Source organism: Grammomys surdaster, unplaced genomic scaffold (genome assembly GCF_004785775.1).
Source record: "Grammomys surdaster isolate TR1022 unplaced genomic scaffold, NIH_TR_1.0 242, whole genome shotgun sequence".
In the NCBI taxonomy this organism is placed as follows: Eukaryota; Metazoa; Chordata; class Mammalia; order Rodentia; family Muridae; genus Grammomys; species Grammomys surdaster.
The window spans coordinates 8,634,584-8,651,930 of record NW_021604687.1 but is presented as its reverse complement, the minus strand read 5'-3'; the positions used below and the strand labels follow the sequence as shown (position 1 = coordinate 8,651,930).

Genomic DNA, 17,347 nt, shown 5'->3' with positions numbered 1-17,347 from the left:
ATGGGTCAGATGTCACTGGGCACGAGTGATGTCCTTTGGATGTTTCTTACCATATGGCTTCTCCTCTGGGATTGAGCTCAATGATATTCCAGGCAGATGTATACTCCTCCTATCCAGGCAGGGATGTGATTTGTGCTCAGTGACTTCTTTGTACCTCAAAGATAGCCAGTGTCGAGCATCAGATTCTTTTGCCACCAGAAGATACGGCACCAAAGAGCACACAGCCCCTGGAGGCCAGCGCCCACCTAATCTTATTGTGCCAATTCTCCTGCCATGTCCAGTGCAGGCTTTGTTCCATGCTGGCACTGGAAAGTGATACACAGTGATGCATGTCTGGAGATGGCCTATTATCTTAGTAACGGGGTCTGCTCTGGCGCCTGTGTCTAGAGATGGCCCATCACCTTAGTACCAGGGGTCACCTGAATTTTCTGTCCCCATTTTCAAAGTCTCCTCTGAGAGAGAGAGAGAAAGGAAGGCAGGAGGAGAGGAGGAAGCGCAGCAGGGAAGGAATTGGGAGACCCAGCTGGGCGGGTGGCTTGCCCTCTGGCAGGCAATGTGACCTGCCAGTGCCCCCATGAGGCTCCATTCCTGCCGCCTGCTCTAATAAACTCGAAACTCCAGTGGCTTACGTGAAGATTTCAGATTAACATTTAAATTAATGCTGGACTTGAAATATGGAGCCCAGGTCGCTGATGTGACTCTCCTTTAACATGTTCTGTGACCTGGGGCAGAAATTTAAAATGATCTTTTCTCAAAGAGCTCTTCCTCCTTGGGGAGGCCAAGGATGGTGTGGCAGTGCTGCAAGTACCCCTCCCATTCACCCGGTCCCTTACAGAGGCTAATGATGGCCTTTTGACTTTGAGAAGCTCCCTCAACTATGCCTATGGGTCCTCCCTGGGGGCCATAGACTTCTGAGTAGCCCCTCAATGACCCTGCCCCAGACTGACTGAGTCTCTGGGCTTATGATCAGGCTTAAATGCAGAAGCAACCCTGAGATCCTAAGACCCTAGATGAGGTTGTAATGTGATATGCATAGGAATAGCACCCAGCAAGTCTCTGGGATGGGAGAAACGGAGGCAGGACAGGTGGGAAAGGAAATTCCACAGAGGACACCACAGTTGTCCCCACCACCTCTCCAGCTACAGTCCACCCCAGGGAGGGTGACCATGACCTGAGACTTGCTGGCTAGAAAGGTTCCAGACACAGTACTTCCCAGGAGGGACCTTGAAGTACAAAGTCATCCCTCATCTCAAGGGTTCTTCCACCCTGCTTTCCCATGCTCATTTATTCCCACCGCAAATGCCTTCTCTTCCCCTCAGCTACTCAGGTTGAGGGGTATGGAGGCCCACTGCGAGGCACTGGACTCAGTGTTCCTCACCAGACATCTTATAGTGTCCTGCTACTGACCGCCAAAGACCAGCTCCAGCCAACATCTTCACTCTAGAAGTAGGACAAGAAAGGCCAAGGGTGAGCCGGCCCTATTGGAAGACTCCAGAATAAGCAGTTTTGGAGCCAACAGTCACCAGTGGGAGGAATGCTTGCTTTCCATGACCTGAGAGATCTGATGATAGCAGCCTCTCAGCCTCAGAGGTCATGTCAGCATAGTGACAATGGAATCATGGCCAGTTACACCATGACTAAGGCCAAGCAAATCTTCCATTCCCAAGACCATGGTTAAGGAGAAACCCCAGCTGTTCCTCTGGAGGCCTTAGGCTGCATGCACTGGATTTACCATCCAATAACAGTTTCACATCCAAGTGCTAACCAGGCTCAACCCTGCTTAGCTTCTCAACCTTCTGAGACCAGATAAGACTGAGAAAGTGGAGCTGTTCCCGGAATAATGGAGCCGGCCCAGTGATGTAACAATGGCTGGCAATAGCTGATTCTGACCTGGCTGTCATCAACAGCCTCAAGATCATAGCTGGGTTTGCATGACACTAAGGCTTTAGTTCCAAATCTGTAGCTGAGGCTAACTCAGAGCTGCTGAGCTGGATGTGCATGTGAAGCAGGTACCAGGGAAGTGGTTCTGTCCCTCCCAGCTAGGCCCACAGAGAGGGAAGCTCTAGCATTAGCCACAGGACAGCAGCAATGCCACCATAGAACCAGAGCAACATCTACCTAGCAAGTGCCTGGAAAGAGCAAACACACTGCTCCCAGCCATAACCCAGCCTGTGCCACCAGTTGCTACACCCTGGTACAAAATCAGAAGAATACCTAATCTGTAGTCAGATGTCAGTGGCAAAGGCTAGCTCTGGGCATGTGAGGTTACACTGCTCTAGCAAGGAGGCTCCAGGTTAGAGATTCAGGGTGGAAAGAGACCTCTCTGGGTCGCTCACCAGCCTGGTGAGCCATCTTGACTGACATGCAGCTATGTCTGCACAAATGCTGCCGCCTGGTGCTGGCCTTTTGTCCCACAGATAGATGAGGCAAGGAATCCAGAGTCAACTTCCGGTACAGCTGAGCAGGTTGGAGGTATCAAAGGCTTTATTAAGGGAACAGCTCTACTTGCTCAGACTTCACAGTGAGCACCTGAGAGGACGGGAGAAAGATTTTAGGCAGGTCTACCAGATCACGGAGTTAGGCCCTAGATTATGTTTCAGAGTCCACGGAAATGGACTTTTAAGAGCAGGGGGCAACTTTGGCCAACACACTTTCCTGTGGTGCAGGAGGCTACTTAGGTCAAAGCGAAGCCACCAGAGGGGCTCTGGGATATCTGATGAGCTGGCACCAGCAGCAGCCTTCCTCAGTTACAACACTGCATCTACATGCAAAGGAAAACATACGGTTTGAAAGACCGGAATAGAGGGACTGGAGAGATGGCTGGGGACGGGGGGTGGGGGGGGGGTGAGGTTAAATGCACTTTCTACTCTTGCAGAGGACCTGGGTTTGGTTTTAGCTATTATAGGGAAAGATTGTTTCTTAAATGCAGACCTTGGAGGGGAAAATCTTAGGTGAAGAATTGAATTGTCAGTTGAAACATACAGAACACAATAACAGAACGGTACAGAGGACCTAGGTATAGTTCCCAGAATCTGTCACCTCATCCAGTCAATGCCCTATTCTGGCGTCCATGTCCACCAGGCATGTACACGGTACACAGACAAATACTAATATATATAAATACAAACAAATGGTTTTTGTTTTTAGAAATTTAAAGACTACTGTACAGGTCTTGGTCCTTTTGTCTTTGGACACTGTAGAGCAGGGAGAGTCCACACACATCTGTGGTTGCAGGAGCTCTGTGCCGGAGGGTAAGGCACGCACTACCTCCACCCACCCTGCTCCTCCTTCTGACCACACCATCTGTCTTGTTTAGCATGCAGGGCCCTGATGGACGAGGTGGAGTATGACATCACAAAGGCCCGACAGAAGAAAACCAAGGTGGGCTCCTACCGAATCCGGCCTGACGGGACACAGGAAAGGAAAAAGGTAGCGGAAAAGGAATTATGTGCCAGTGTATAATTGCGGATATGGGCAATTACCAGCCATTTATCCAAACAGCAGTTGGTCTTAATCTTCTAACCTTGCTCTTGTTCAGGGTGTCAGCTCTAAATTGCTTCTGAGTCCTGGGGGACCCAAAGTAATCTTTAAGCTTGAAATTGAAGTATCTCTCTCAGCACCTAAATTTTGTGTTTTGTCAAGTTGGAAGACATTTCGGCCCCGTAGTTCATCAGAATAAAAAATAACGAGTCCATGGTTCCTGGGCAAGACCAGCAGGGAGCCCAGGGAGGTGACAGGGCAGATGCTCAAAGGCTGTGCAGAGCCCCTCTTGGGTACTCCACCCCTCCTCCTTCCCGATGTTACAGATTTCCAGTGTGGAGCACAAGCAGAGGGTAAGCTCTTCTCAGGATAGACAGGCCCAAGGCTAGAGAGTGGCTTCTCCTTCAGGAGTGTTCAAAGGGGACTTGCTCCAAGAGTTCACAGTGGCAGTTGCTACAAAGAAAGATTGGCTCAGCCTGCAGGCAGGAGGGCTGGCCAGCTGAGAGGAAGTCAGACATTTTAGGAAACATTGTTCCTTCTAAGCACAGATAGTGACACTGTCCTCCATGGTGTCCAGCCTAGGCAGAGCTGAACAGCCACAGAAACTAGATTCTTGCTGTCTTATCTCACGTGAAAGCAAACACGGAAACAATTTGTCTGTACATCATCTTCTTCCTGACATGGTATTCTCATGCATTGAGGAGAGGGGAAGAGCCCAGGCCTGTATGGAGGTTGACTTTGTGCGTGTGTGTGTGTGTGTGTGTGTTCACATCTGGCAGTATTGCTTTAAAAGAGTAATTTTATTGAGTAATTGGGGCAATAGGGAAAATAGAGGAAGCAAATACCATCCCATGGAAGGGCACGGAAAGGGTCCAGAGGGGTCAGAAGGAAGTGGGTGGCTGTTTGCTGGGAGCCGTAGTACCCCAGGCCTTAAGCAATTTCTAATCCTAGAAATGACCTTGCAGAAGAAGTAAGACCCTGTGGTACTGAGCACTGTGGAAGAGCCAGGCACACAGCTGCTCAGGGAGTTAGATGAACCGACTTGAGTATCTCCCTTCTCACCCTCCTGCAACATCCTGCAGTGACATCACCAAGGGCTGTCCACGTATGAATCCTCCACCTTTCCTGGGGTCCAATCCAAAAAAAAAAAAAGGAGTTACATTTACCACCCCCTTCTCCTGCATGACCCACCTTGGCAAGCTTAGTCCAAAGAGTTTTTCTGATTTCACAGGACACACGGTAACTTCAAAGAGCCCGCTCTGCCACATGAATCTTAGAACATTAGACACGGGCCAAACTCAAGGTGACAGTGGCTCAGGGATTGTCCTGGGCTCCTGCCTGTGTGGCATATCCTGTACACTCATCAGTTGCAGTTCTATTGCTGGGAGAACTGGCTTTGGGGCGGTCTGGTGATCAGTTTTCTGCCTCTGGCTGCCTCACAATGGAGTGATCTCCATAGCACCAATCAAAAAAACTTCCACTAGTTTCAGAGGAAACTGACTGGAGCGTTCCACATCTTTGCCTCTTAGGGAGCTCTTCTCTCTAGGATTCAGAGCCCCCCCCCCAGGAATTTGCTTCAATCCTAAACTACTTGGCCAAACCTTAACCACAGGAGTTTACATAATGTACCACAGAAGAGACAGCAGCTCAGGTCAGGCCTAGTCAGCTTGGACCAGGTCTGGGCCACATAGCCTTGCCAGTGGTGCAGATATAAAGGCATCCCTGTGTCCTTCCTGGAGCTCAGCATGGGACTCAGGAAACGAAATAAGGTGTTTCGTTACATGGCTGGACACTGGCTTTCTCACATACCTCTCTCATGCTCCATTCTTTTCCCTACATCTCTTCTTTGGAAAAAATTCCCTCTCTCAAGTTGCTTCCTTGCATCGGTCTATCCTGCACCCTCAATCTGGCACCCCTCTGGCACAAACTTTTCTCCCACACTACCTTTTTGGTCACCGGTATCATTTGTGGCCTTCAGAGAAACCTGCCCGCTCCAACACTCTTCCTGACTCTCCAGTAAGTAACGAAGCTCCCGGCAGGCAGCCAGATAGCCTGGATAAGTTCCTTGAGCCGTCAGGAACCAAGGACCACAGCCAACCACAGGAATCAGAATTCCGCAGGTCTCCTCCCCCCTCCTCTTCCCTCAGTGTTTGATTTGGCCTTCCCACCTTGTCTCTCTCTGGGTCCTGGATGGCTACTCTCAGCCCCTGTCCTGTTCTTTCCTCCTGGGCACCATATACCACATGTTCCTGAGTAAAAGCTACCATAGGCAAGGGGAAGCCATTTCCTAGAGCCATCACTTCTCTAAAAGATACTTTTCCTTTTATGTACTGTGCAACACCAGGACCCCCAGGGATATACTGTACTTAGGAGACCCTGCCTCCTAACAAATGAAGGGTGATGGCCATTGACCCAGTCAGCCAGGGTGCGAAAGGGTGGTTCAGTCCATCAGGAACTTTAGCCAATAAGGGTGAGAGCACTGCCAAAGGGGGGGTGTTCTTACGGCATCTAGTAAGACCAGGTGTCCCAGAGGCTTTCTAGTGGCAAACAGACCCATTGAAGTACTGGGATGCTACAGTGGACACTATCTCTTAGGAAGAGTCCTTACTCAAGAATTGTTCCACCTGGTAACTTGAATGTCCTCAGAGGGGAGGGAAGCACAAAGCCAGATTCTTCCCCTACAGCTCAGCACCTTCTTACTAAGCAAGCAGGCAGGATGGAGTTTTAGAAAACAGGTTTCATTTGAATATCCTTTGACATCATCTCCCAGCAAGCAGGGTGTTCTTGGCCAATTTTCCAGACATTCGTGAAGGAGTGGATAAGAAAGGCGTGTTCAGTTACAAGTGCTGTGTATTGCCTCAGCTATCATGCATGCACAGACTACCTACCTGGCTTGGTCAGAAATACTCTTCTCTTCCAAGGGAGTCTGTTCCATTCGCCTTGTTTTGCATGTAAACAAGATCTCCTACAGCCAAAGGGAGCACCACCACACCCAAAGGGAGCACCACCACACCCAAAGGGAGCACCACCACATCCAAAAGGAGCACCACCACACCCAGCCCCTTTCGTTTTGTTTGTAGGAAGAAACAAGCTGACCTTGGAGAACTGTCTTCCAGCACTGGAGGCTGGGGACAGGTGAGAGACCACACCTGTGAGCTTCCTCCATGGGGGATCTTAATACATCTCCCAGTACGTTCCAAAGCCATGTCTGGAATTTGCAATATAGATTAGGTAATTCAGAAGTCAGAGTCACCTTGGAGGTGTGGTATCAGGAATGATGTCCTCAGGTGGAGCCAGTGGCACAGGTCATGGACTCACAGTTTTGTATGTTGATGCCCTAGCTCAGTCACTGGACACAGGTTGTAATTCTCTATACTAGTTGTCTATGAGGCTGGGAAGTATGTTGTATGATTTTGACTGGAGGGTTCCTCTGCCCAGAGAAAAATCAAGACACATACTATCCATAAGAAGGCATTGGAACAGACAAATGCCACCAGCCAGGGCTGGTACTACAGGGGCCAACATTTTGCCAAGTCCAGACACTTATGTCTTTGGTTCCTTTTCTGTTTTTAACAGTTATCTTGGAAGTAAGCAACCCACTTGAATGGTTCCTTCTACAGACAGAAGATTGATTCAGGAATCATTAGTTAGTGACTTGGGTTTTTTTGTTTTGTTTTGTTTTCTGTTCTTGTTTTTTTTTTTTTAATGGCATTCATTTGATTTCTCGGGAAGCAAGACAAACCTCATTGTCATTTGCTGCTGGCAGAGCCACTGTGTCATGTTGTGTACTCTGCAACGTCAGAGTGCTCAGGCATCCTGAAGCTCTGCAGGTCCAACATATGCTTCTGCACTTGGGGTCCTGTCTGCTAACAAAAGAAGGGTGTTAGGTCATTGTCCCAGCCAGCCAGAAGGCAAAAATTTGTCAGGAACTTTAGCAGCTGTTAGTGACCTCTAAATCAGCATAATGGGGTATTTGTAAGAAAATATAAATGCCAGAAGTCATCTTCTAGAGAAGGAGAACTCTAAGCGGTGTTATTTTATATAAAACATTAACATAAGAAGTAGGCCATGTCTAAAAATCCAAACGCCACCATAGCAGGTGGCTGCCCCCAGCAAGGGAGAGTAGCCTGAAGACACTTTGTTTGAGAAGACTATTCACTCAACCTGGTAGGCAGCCGTGCTCATTCATGGCTGCCTGTGAAGAAAATGCCAAGTTTCTCTGAGTGCAGAGGCTCTGGCGGTCATGGCTCGGGGTTTAAAGGCCTGTAATATATTTTTATACAGATGGAGCCTAGACTGGGCACCCACACGAAGGGCCAAGCTCCGGTGACTGTATCCTTGGTGTTGCACTCACAGCCTTCATGAGTTGATGCCTAGACTGGGAATTGTAGATCAGATAAAGAATTCCTACCAGCCACTGAGATGGAAACTCTGGCTCCCAGTGTGAATGCATGCTGCAGAAGGCCACAGCAGGCTCTGGAGGGGTCTTAGACTAGCCTAGCAAGAGGACAGACAGTTTAGTGGACACTAGCGTTATGGAAAAATAAACAGTATCTCATTATACCCCTTTTTATAATTATGGGAAGTTTCAGCCCATTTTCCACGTCCAGACCCTTCCACCTCAGCCAAGAAGGCCTCACTCCCACATCTCGACCCATGGGTGTGGAACCTGCTATGACCCTCTCAGAGATACCCAAACTCAAGCCAAGGCTGGGTGCTGGCCTGTCTCAACTACAGAATGAAGATAGAAGTTAGTGCCCATTCTGTGTCACATCCCATGCAAGTGTGCCACTCAGGGGATACAGAGGCCAGTGGAACATGGGTTGTACTTGTCCTATAAGGAGTCCTATGAAGAAAACAGAGGGTGGGACCTTCCTTGACGTCAGGATATCTCTTTCCTTTCCATGACCTCTCAGCTACCTACCAAGGCATGAGCAAGTCTCTCTGTGGCCAGGGACAATAAGATAGTTCATCCCTTTCTCCAACTCTGCATCTCCAGATCACTTCACAGAGGACAAACACCAGTGGATGGATGGATGGATAGATGGATGGATGGATGGATGGATGGATGGTAGATAGACTGATGGATGGATTGTAGATGAGTGGATGGAAGGTTGGATGTATGGGTGGATGGGTAGATGATGGTGGATGGATGGTAGATACATGGATGGATGATAGATAGATAGATAGATAGATAGATAGATAGATAGATGGGGTGGATGGATGGGATAGATAGATAGATAGATGAATAGATGGGTAGGTGGGTAGATGAATGGATGGATGGATAAATTTATGGATAGGCAAATGGATAGATGAATGAATAGGATGACTAGACAGATGAAAGAATGAATGGATGGATACATAGAGGGATGAGTAGTTAGATGGGCTAATGGATGAATACTCCTGGTTTCCAAGACTATATAACTTTGTCTATACACAAATTTTAAAAAGAATTTATTTGACAATATTTCACTGGATTTTATTGTAAAGCTTCTGTTTCCTCGGCTTGGCTTCTATATAGAAACCATTTTTTTTTAATTTCTAATTTGTTTGCTCTTTTAATGAGAACAAGAAAGAGTGTACACAGCACATATGTGCAGGTCAATTTGTAGGACTCAGTTCTCTCTTTCTGCCATGTATATCCCAAAGAGCAAACTCAAACCTCAGCCAGCCAGTTCTGCCCCAAAGGCTGCCTGGGCAGGTCTCAATGGAAATACAGCACTCCACAAGCAGAAAGGCATAGGAGTGCAGGGGCGGTGAGGCACTTCATCCAGCACCACCTGACCCTGAGAGGCCCTGCTCACTGACCATGGGAAAGGTGGGTCAGGAGGTGTCAGCCTACCTTAGCCAGGGCAGTGAGCTTAGGCTCATATGTCTGTCTTGGAGCTATGCTCTAGTCACTGGGTCTGCAAAAACCAAACCAAACCAAACCAAACCAAACCAAAACAAACCAAAACAAACCAAAACAAAACAAACCAAAACAAAACAAAACAAAACAAAACAGAAAACAGAAACAAACTCAAACCCAAATTAAAGCCTGCCTCTCTCCTCAGTTCACACCTGTTCTCTTCACATACAGTAGGCCTAGTGCGGTGGACAGCTCCAGGATGAGTCAGAGGCAGCCAGAGCTCACAGGATAGGGAAAGAAGAGACACGGGTGGTCAGTTCAAGTAGCTGCACCTGAGCTCCACCTGAAGTCTGGAGAGTACAAGAGCCAAATGTCACCTCCACACTCATTAACCTTCAAGAACAAAGATGGCCGTCAATGTCAGGAAAGGGGCTGCACTACCCAGAGATGGCAGAATTGACTTCCAGTTTGTGCTGTTAATTTACCCTTTGGGAGAACCTCTCTATCACCACCCTGAGTGTCCACCCTATGCAAGACATAATAGGGCTTTTATTTTGGGCTGTGGGGGCTGGAGGCTCCAGTTCCCACCTCACGGAGATGTACCTCTGATCGGTCCTCTCTTCTCCAGTGCAGTCACACTAGGAACAGAAGCAGCAGCAGGAAGTTCTTCTTCAATCTGCTGCAGTGGCCCAGATGTTCAACAGGGTGATGGGCAAGACCAACACCTGTGTCTGTGTGATGCCTGATACCAACACAGGGAGCTCACCTCTAATCCCTTTGTTTAGGTTAGCCTGGCACCTTGATCACTAGGGCTGCCTCAGGGTTTCTCATCTCCCACACCCCTGGAAGAACCCACATGTCCACATCCAGAGAGTACCTGAAGAGATGGAGGCCATGCACTACAGCTTCCATCCCTCAGCAGCCCTCTGTGACTTAGGAGCATCCAGCGCTTGCTGACACGGTGCCTACAGCCCTGTGCACCTCCCCTGCATCTTAGCTGTAGGATGTCTGTCACCTTCACATGTGCTCCTAAAGTCTTGTCATTTGCAAGTCTCCATGCCAATTCCTTGCTATCTAGCAGAGGTGACCTCCAAAGTGCTTAGGTTCTTCCATCAGGGCTCTTTCAAGGCCAGTGCAGCCGGACTGCACACTGAACTGGGAATAGGCTTAGCCATGGTCCCAGCAGCCAGCCTCCCTTCCTGATCAGCTTCTTGCTAGCAAGTCTGAAGTCACCAGGCAGACCATTATGAGAACCAGAGTTGGTGAGAGCAAGGGTTCCAGGCAGTGACTTGTCCAAGTCTGTATGAGTGTATGTGTGTGCCCGGGTGTGAATGCTCAGTTATATGTATGAGCATGTGTGTGTATGTGTGTGCACACCTGTGTAAGTGTGTGTATGCACATCTGCATGTCTGCACACGTGTATAAGTGAATCCGTGTGTGCACATGTGCATGTGTGCATGTACACATGTGAATAAGTGGGTGGCTATCAGAAACACAGCTCTTATTTGCCTCTCAGAGCAGAGACAGCCTGGGCAGGACTGTGGATGGTGTGACACTCTGTCTTAACTACAATGATGACACCCTGGTTGATTAGGAAGCTGTTTATATCCTAGAGCTGGGAAGGGGAGATAAATCACTTTTTCTCAGCAGGACTCACAGGGTGTTGTTCCACTGCAGTCCTGTGGGACTTGTGCTGTTCCAGGAAGAGCCAGCAGGTGGATCTTTCCCCCAGTGCCTTTCATCCTCCCAGACCCTCTCAAAGGGTTAATAAGCTCTTCCCCCTCCCCAAGCTTAGGGAATCTAACGTTTGTGCCTTCTCTATCCAGTATGGGGAGGGGCTTTGAATTAAAAAGGGGAGAAAGGGTATCTTAACCCTCCTCGTGGGCATGGAGGCAACGCAGGAGCAGCCAGATCCTAAAGTTTGGCCATTTGAAGAAAGGAAGAGTTTCCCTATCAGAAACAGGTAATTACAGACTTCTCAAGAAAACCTCCTAATCCCCAGATACTGTTCTCTGCTCAAAGGTGCTTGTTTCCTCTATCTGTACTGTCTGATTTTGCAAACTCCATCCATGGCCTCTCTTGAATGCATACAATTACTCTGTTCCATCCTAAAAATGGTCCAAACCTTCCCCCTTTTGGAGAATGGCACACTCCAAGACTCAAACAGCCTCATTTGTTGGCCCGCTAAAAATGTCAGGCCCTGTTGGGTATCTGGCTCTTTCCTTCTCCCCGCATCCGCTGCCATGGGCTTCCTGTGTGAAACTTCCTGAGTTTGCAGGATGGCTGCAGCAGGCAAGGGAAGCCTCCTGGAGACAGAGTTTCTGAGTCAGCTGTCACACTGTGTGCCTGAGAAGGCCGCCCCTGTCCCACTTATTCTTGGCTATTGGACCTGCCCTGGACATTCTTTACAGACAGCATCTCATCCTTGTGAGCAGGAATGTGAGTGGTGCTGATTTGAATGACGGGGAGTTGATAGAGGAGTAAAGGAGAGAGGAACAGTTTCTGTTTTGTGAAGATGAAGTGAGGTAGGTATGCTTGGAGGCGCTGCTTCCCTGAGCTGGACCTTCCTTACTGCCGCAGGCTGCATCCCAGGGTAGCGTGGGATGCTCTCCTAAAGGTGGTATATAGTTCAAAAATATAATATAAATAAATAAAATATAATAAAAGGGTTTATAATTCAAATTGTTCAGCTAGGGTTTTTTTAAAATCCAGAATGCTTCTGAGAGGCAAGCAAAAGGCATCATAAAGTCAAACAGAGTCCTGGGGGCTGCAGAGCTGCTCGATGGGCAAAGCGCTTGTCGTACATACACAAGAGGTCCTCAGCACCACATTAAAGCCGTGTACAGCAGCAGGGCCTGTGAGCTGGTGCTGGGAAAGCACAGAGAATCCCTTGGGCTTGCTGCCAGCTAGTCTAGGCAAACCCATGAGCTCCAGGTTCAGGGAGACACTGTGTCAGAAATCAAGGTTTGAACGATGAGGGACGGCAGATGTCACACAAACTGTTCAGTCTGAGAAGAAGAAAAGCCGTTCTACAAGAGTGGTTTAAAGGCTAGGACCTAGAGGAAGGGGCCCAGAGGATGACTGGGTGGTTAAGGGCATGTACTGCTTTTACAGAGGACCCAAATTCCACCTATGTCAGGTGGCTCAAAACTATGTGTAACTCCAGCTCCTAGAAACGCAATATCTTCTTCTGCCTCTATGGGAACCCATGCGCACACACCCCTACCACACACACATATGCATAACTAAAAATTTAAAAAAATGAATCATAAAACAGCCTTAAGGAGGAAGAGGAAAAGGAAGGGGAGGAGCTTGGGGAGAGGAATGGGAGAGAAGGGAAAAATGGAAGTGGATGTTCACGTGTCTCCCGCAGTCAAAGGTAGTTGGTATATCTAGGTTGGGTATTGGGTTACACTTCTGATTGAGTGGGCATCTTGTTATTAATCATTACCAAACATATAAAGCCTTTGATTAATCTTTAAAAAAAAAACAAAAAACAAACAAAACAAAACAGCCTTAAACTGTTCATGATGGTACAGGGTTTTAATCCCAGCACTTGGCAGACAGAGGCAAGCAGATCTCTGTGAATTCAAGGCCAGCTCGGTCTGCATAGGAATTTCAGGACAGCCAGGGCTACATAGAAAGACCCTGTTTCAAAAAGCCCTAGAGGCAGACTTAGAGCCCACAGGGACCTCACTGACTGTGCTCTGGCAGAGGCATAGATAGAACTCTCTTTGTCAGGAATTTCATTCAGAAGCTGTCTAAACTCTGCAGAGCACATCCCCAGACTTCAATGGAAGCTGACTCCTGCTTAACAGGTTGATCAGACATTCCGCAGTGCATGCTCCATGGTCCTTCTGGACCGCAAGTTTGTCTGGATCTCATACAAATTGGAACACATATAGGGGCTAGAAGCAGCCACAACAAGAAGCCTGTCTTTGGCCAGATTCTTGCCATTGCTCTTGGACATTCTGGGATGTGGTGGTCACAGGGCCTCTCCCCATGGAGCCCTGGCCCTGGGCCTGCCCTCTAGAGTCTAACATTCCTGCAAGGATTTCCTGTCCACTGTCTGCCTGTGTGATTGTACGTGTCTGAAAGAGGCCAGAGCTCCCAAAGGGTCAACTGAGCAGCTCTCAGGAAGCAGAAGGACAAATAAGGAATTATCCCCGCTGAATGCCAGCTCTGCCCTGCTCTATACTCGCATTTGTGGGGGAAGTGCTGTCATCCTGTGCTTAGAGCAAGCGGGAGGAGGGCCTGATGAAAGAAGGCAGATGGAAATTAGGCGGGTGCAGAGAGGGAGGTAGTGTTTCAACCTCAGGCCCAGCAAACCCTGGGTGGAAGAGCTCAAGACCTGAGTGTTGGGGAGTGGGTTTAGGCATGTGGAATTCAGCCACCAGAGCTTCCAGGGATCAAACTCAGGCTGCCCAGGGCTCACTGGGCAAGTGCTGAGACAGCTTACCAGCCTGCATTAATTTCTTTTAAACGTCTGAGTTGCTTGTCTTACCCTCCCAAATGAAAATGTCAAGACTGGTCTAATTGTTTACAATATATAATCTGAGATGAAGAAGTCCTATAATTTAGGTTAGTATTCTAACAAAGCCTTGCAGCAAATATAGGTCCAGATCTTTGAAATATCATTTTAACAACGAAAGCACTCAGCATAGAAAGAGCGATTATCCAGAGTTTATGCATAAAATGAACCCAAGTTTTTCCTTTTTAGAAGGTCTATCTGTTCATGGCTGGTAAAATGGCTCAGTGAGTAGAGGCCAACAAACCTGATGACCTGAATTCAATCCCTGGAACCTGAATAAAGGTGGGAGAGGAGAAGCCACTCCTTCAAGTTGTCCCCTGACCTTCATATACATGTTGTGGGGTGTGTGTGTGTGTGTGTGTGTGTGTGTGTGTGTGTGTGTAAATGACAGGGGAAAGGGAGAGGGAGAGAGAGGACAGTCTGCTGACACCTCACTTTTGGACTTCTGGCCTTAGGAACTAAAAAAGAATGCATTTCTCTAGTGTGGAGTCTCCATTTGTGAGAGGCAGTCCAGGAAACAAGGACAGTAGAAAACATCTAATTCTATTCTGTGAGACCTGGGGTGAGTGAGCCTTTGAGGTACGAGCTCTGAGGTTCAGCTACCTATGCCGTGAGAAGCGTGTGCAAATGCATTTTCAAGTATTTCCTACAAGAATTTTTGGCAGGGGTGTGGTAGTGCACGCCTTCAATCCTACCACTCAGGAGACGGAAGGAGGCAGATCCAGTCTACAGAGTGAGCTCCAGGACAGCCAGGTCCACACAGAGAAACCCTGTTTCAAGCAAAACAAAACAAAACAACAACAACAGAATTTTTGGCATGCTCAGGAGCCTCTGACCTATCTGGTCTCTGGTCCCATGATCACATTCTCCTCACCCAGAGGTGCCCTCATAGATGGAGTGTCTGGCCATCATCAGGCCTTTAATAGAAGAGGGAAAGTGTGAAAGGCAAGGTGACTTCAAAAATTAAAACCACACCACAAGGTACGCTGTGGGAGTGAAGACAATGACATGCTGTAGCCTGGGAGGAGGGGGATGGGAGAGAGGGAGAGAGAGAGAGAGAGAGAGAGAGAGAGAGAGAGAGAGAGAGAGAGTTCCGCAGCAGTGAGTGGAGATCTTTAAAATGGGCCCCAGTAATTCAGACCCTTTTCTTGCAGGTAAACTTTCTGGACCCTTCCAGATTTTTTCCATCTAGCACCATTGCAGTAAGCCTCTTGGACTGGAGTTACAAGTGGTTGTAAGCTACCAAATTGGTGCTGGGAATCAAACAAGGATCCTCAGAATCTTATCTTTTCAGTGCTTGGTGATCCAGGACCTTGCACTTGGTAGCAAACACATTGCCACTAGTTTACCCCAGCCTTGTTCACTTGATTTCTATAGAATAAATTCTAGATTCTTCAGTGGTTTGGGGTCAAACCACATAAGTTGTATACATTTTTAACTTTCGTCTGTGTCCCTGGATAACCTCTCCGAGGCCTCAGCATTTTGTAATCCAACTGGCAATGTATGAAAGAATATGCTGTTTTACTTCTGCCTATTACGGAAAATACCATTTGTCTTCTCTGTGGTGACACAGTAAACAGCAGAAAATATCATTTCAGTCTTCTTTTAATTCCCCTTCCTGGTCTGGCAGGGGCAGTCTCTTTTGTCTGGAGTTCCTGCATCTGCTGGCTTATTTGTAGCTTCTCCCATTTTTCCATCAGATTATGATTTGTATTTTGTTACTTTGTATCTCTGTGCACTGCTGCCCTGCGTGCTTCCTGGGCTGTGATGTCCACCAGTTGGGCTTCTCCCGCACACAGACTCCTCCCCTTTCATTGTGCATCTGGGGCCTGGCTTTGTCATGCAAATGGTTTCTGAGTTTTCTTGGTCCCTGCTTCTTTTCTAGGCTTTCCTGTAGTGTCTGTGTTGAACATATCTTTTAACGATGCTGCGTACTATGAGTCTCAAACTCAGCTCTCTCTTCCTGGTGAACAGTAAGTTCCCTGTGCTAGCACTATTTCCTAAACAAGCCTTTCTCCCCAACTGACCTGGAAAGCGGTTGTGTCTACCACCTTAAGAAATACAGTTATTGACTTTGTATTGCAGTGAGAATTCTGGAATTTTGGTTTCTTTAAAAAATGTAGACATATAAGAATATATTTTCATTTTAATCCCAGGTGTGGGATATGGGGGTGCTTCATAGCAGCTGACTATGATGTGCCTCGTGCTCTAGCACGGAGTTTTACCAGCTGCAGATAGTTTCCATGATTGTGTGATGTTTGAAGACTTTTCAGAGGGCACATAAATCCTAGGGTCCCGAGAGGCAGTGGTATATTGTTGGTTATTGTTGGCCGAGGTTTGTTGTCATTTGTAAAGTGGTCATGCCCAAAGGAGAAACAAGAAGAAATTAGATATCCTGACAGTGAAGATCAAACCTGCCCCAAGAAATCTGATGTCCCTAATCAGAGGGAAGTAGTCTAATGATAACGTCACACCTTTCCGACCCCCGACTTTATTCAGAGATCTCTTTCCTTTCTTCCTTATCCTTTTTTTCCCTCTTATTTAGTGTTAGGGGTTTGAGGGGGGTAGAAAAAGGAGTGGAGGAGGATGGAAAAACAAAAAAAAAACCAACAAAGTAGCCAAAGACAGCTACAATGTATGAACGTCTTATTTGCATGTATGTCTGTGCAAAACTTGTGTACATAGCACCCAGAGGACAGATTTCCTAGGACTGAAGTTACAAATGGTTGTAAGCTACCATATGAGTGCTGGGAATCAAATCAGGATTCTCTGGAAGAACAGCCAGTGCTCTTAACTGCTGAGCCATCTCTACAGCCCATCTGGTTGGATGCAACCCCATGTAGTTGTTGGGAATCAAACTTGGGTCATCAAGAAGAGCCAAAAATGTCCTTAGCTGCTGAACTATGTGTCAGCCCTACTAAACTGATTTTTAGGTGACTTCTTATATGTTAGGCACCACAATGTTTTGCTCACAGTACACCCCTGGTTCTGTCAGATAAATCAATGAAGGAAGAATGGTTCATGTGGCCCTGTTACTTTATCCTTTGGGACTGGCTACATCCACTGTGTTGTGAAGCCTGGGTTTTACTTTTTTATTTTCTATTTTGTGTGTATGGGTGTTTTACCTGTGTGTATGTCTATGCATCATGTGTGTTCCTTGTGCCCCAGGAGATCAGAAGAGAGTGTCAGGTCCCCTGGAGCTGGAGTTACAGATGGCTGTGAGCTGCCATGTGGGTGCTGGGAACTGAACCCAGGTCCTGTCCAAGAGCAGACAGTGCTCTTAACTTCTGAACCACCTCTCCAGCTCTGCTGTGAAGTCCAGGAAAGCAACAAAGTCACAGGGAAGGAGAGGGCTATTAACCATCCCAGTGGCTAGCTGTTTCACTTGCTGCTATAAATCCATACTGTGAGGATTTAGCTGGTGATGTCCAGTGTAGAGAGAGAGAGAGCCATCTGTGAGATTAGAACTGTCATTTCAAGGGCAAGGT

The 17,347-nt window shown here is 47.7% G+C and overlaps 1 protein-coding gene across 1 annotated transcript in view; it reads left to right on the top strand.

Moving 5' to 3' along the window:
- Positions 1 to 3,354: 3,354 nt before the first annotated feature.
- The window catches only part of Cnpy1 (canopy FGF signaling regulator 1), a 34,971-nt gene continuing 20,978 nt past the window's right edge, over positions 3,355 to 17,347 (top strand). Inside the window, exon 1 of the mRNA XM_028774779.1 lies at positions 3,355 to 3,429. The gene's annotated coding sequence lies outside the window, so the exon portion shown is untranslated. The remainder of the gene's footprint in view (positions 3,430 to 17,347) is intronic.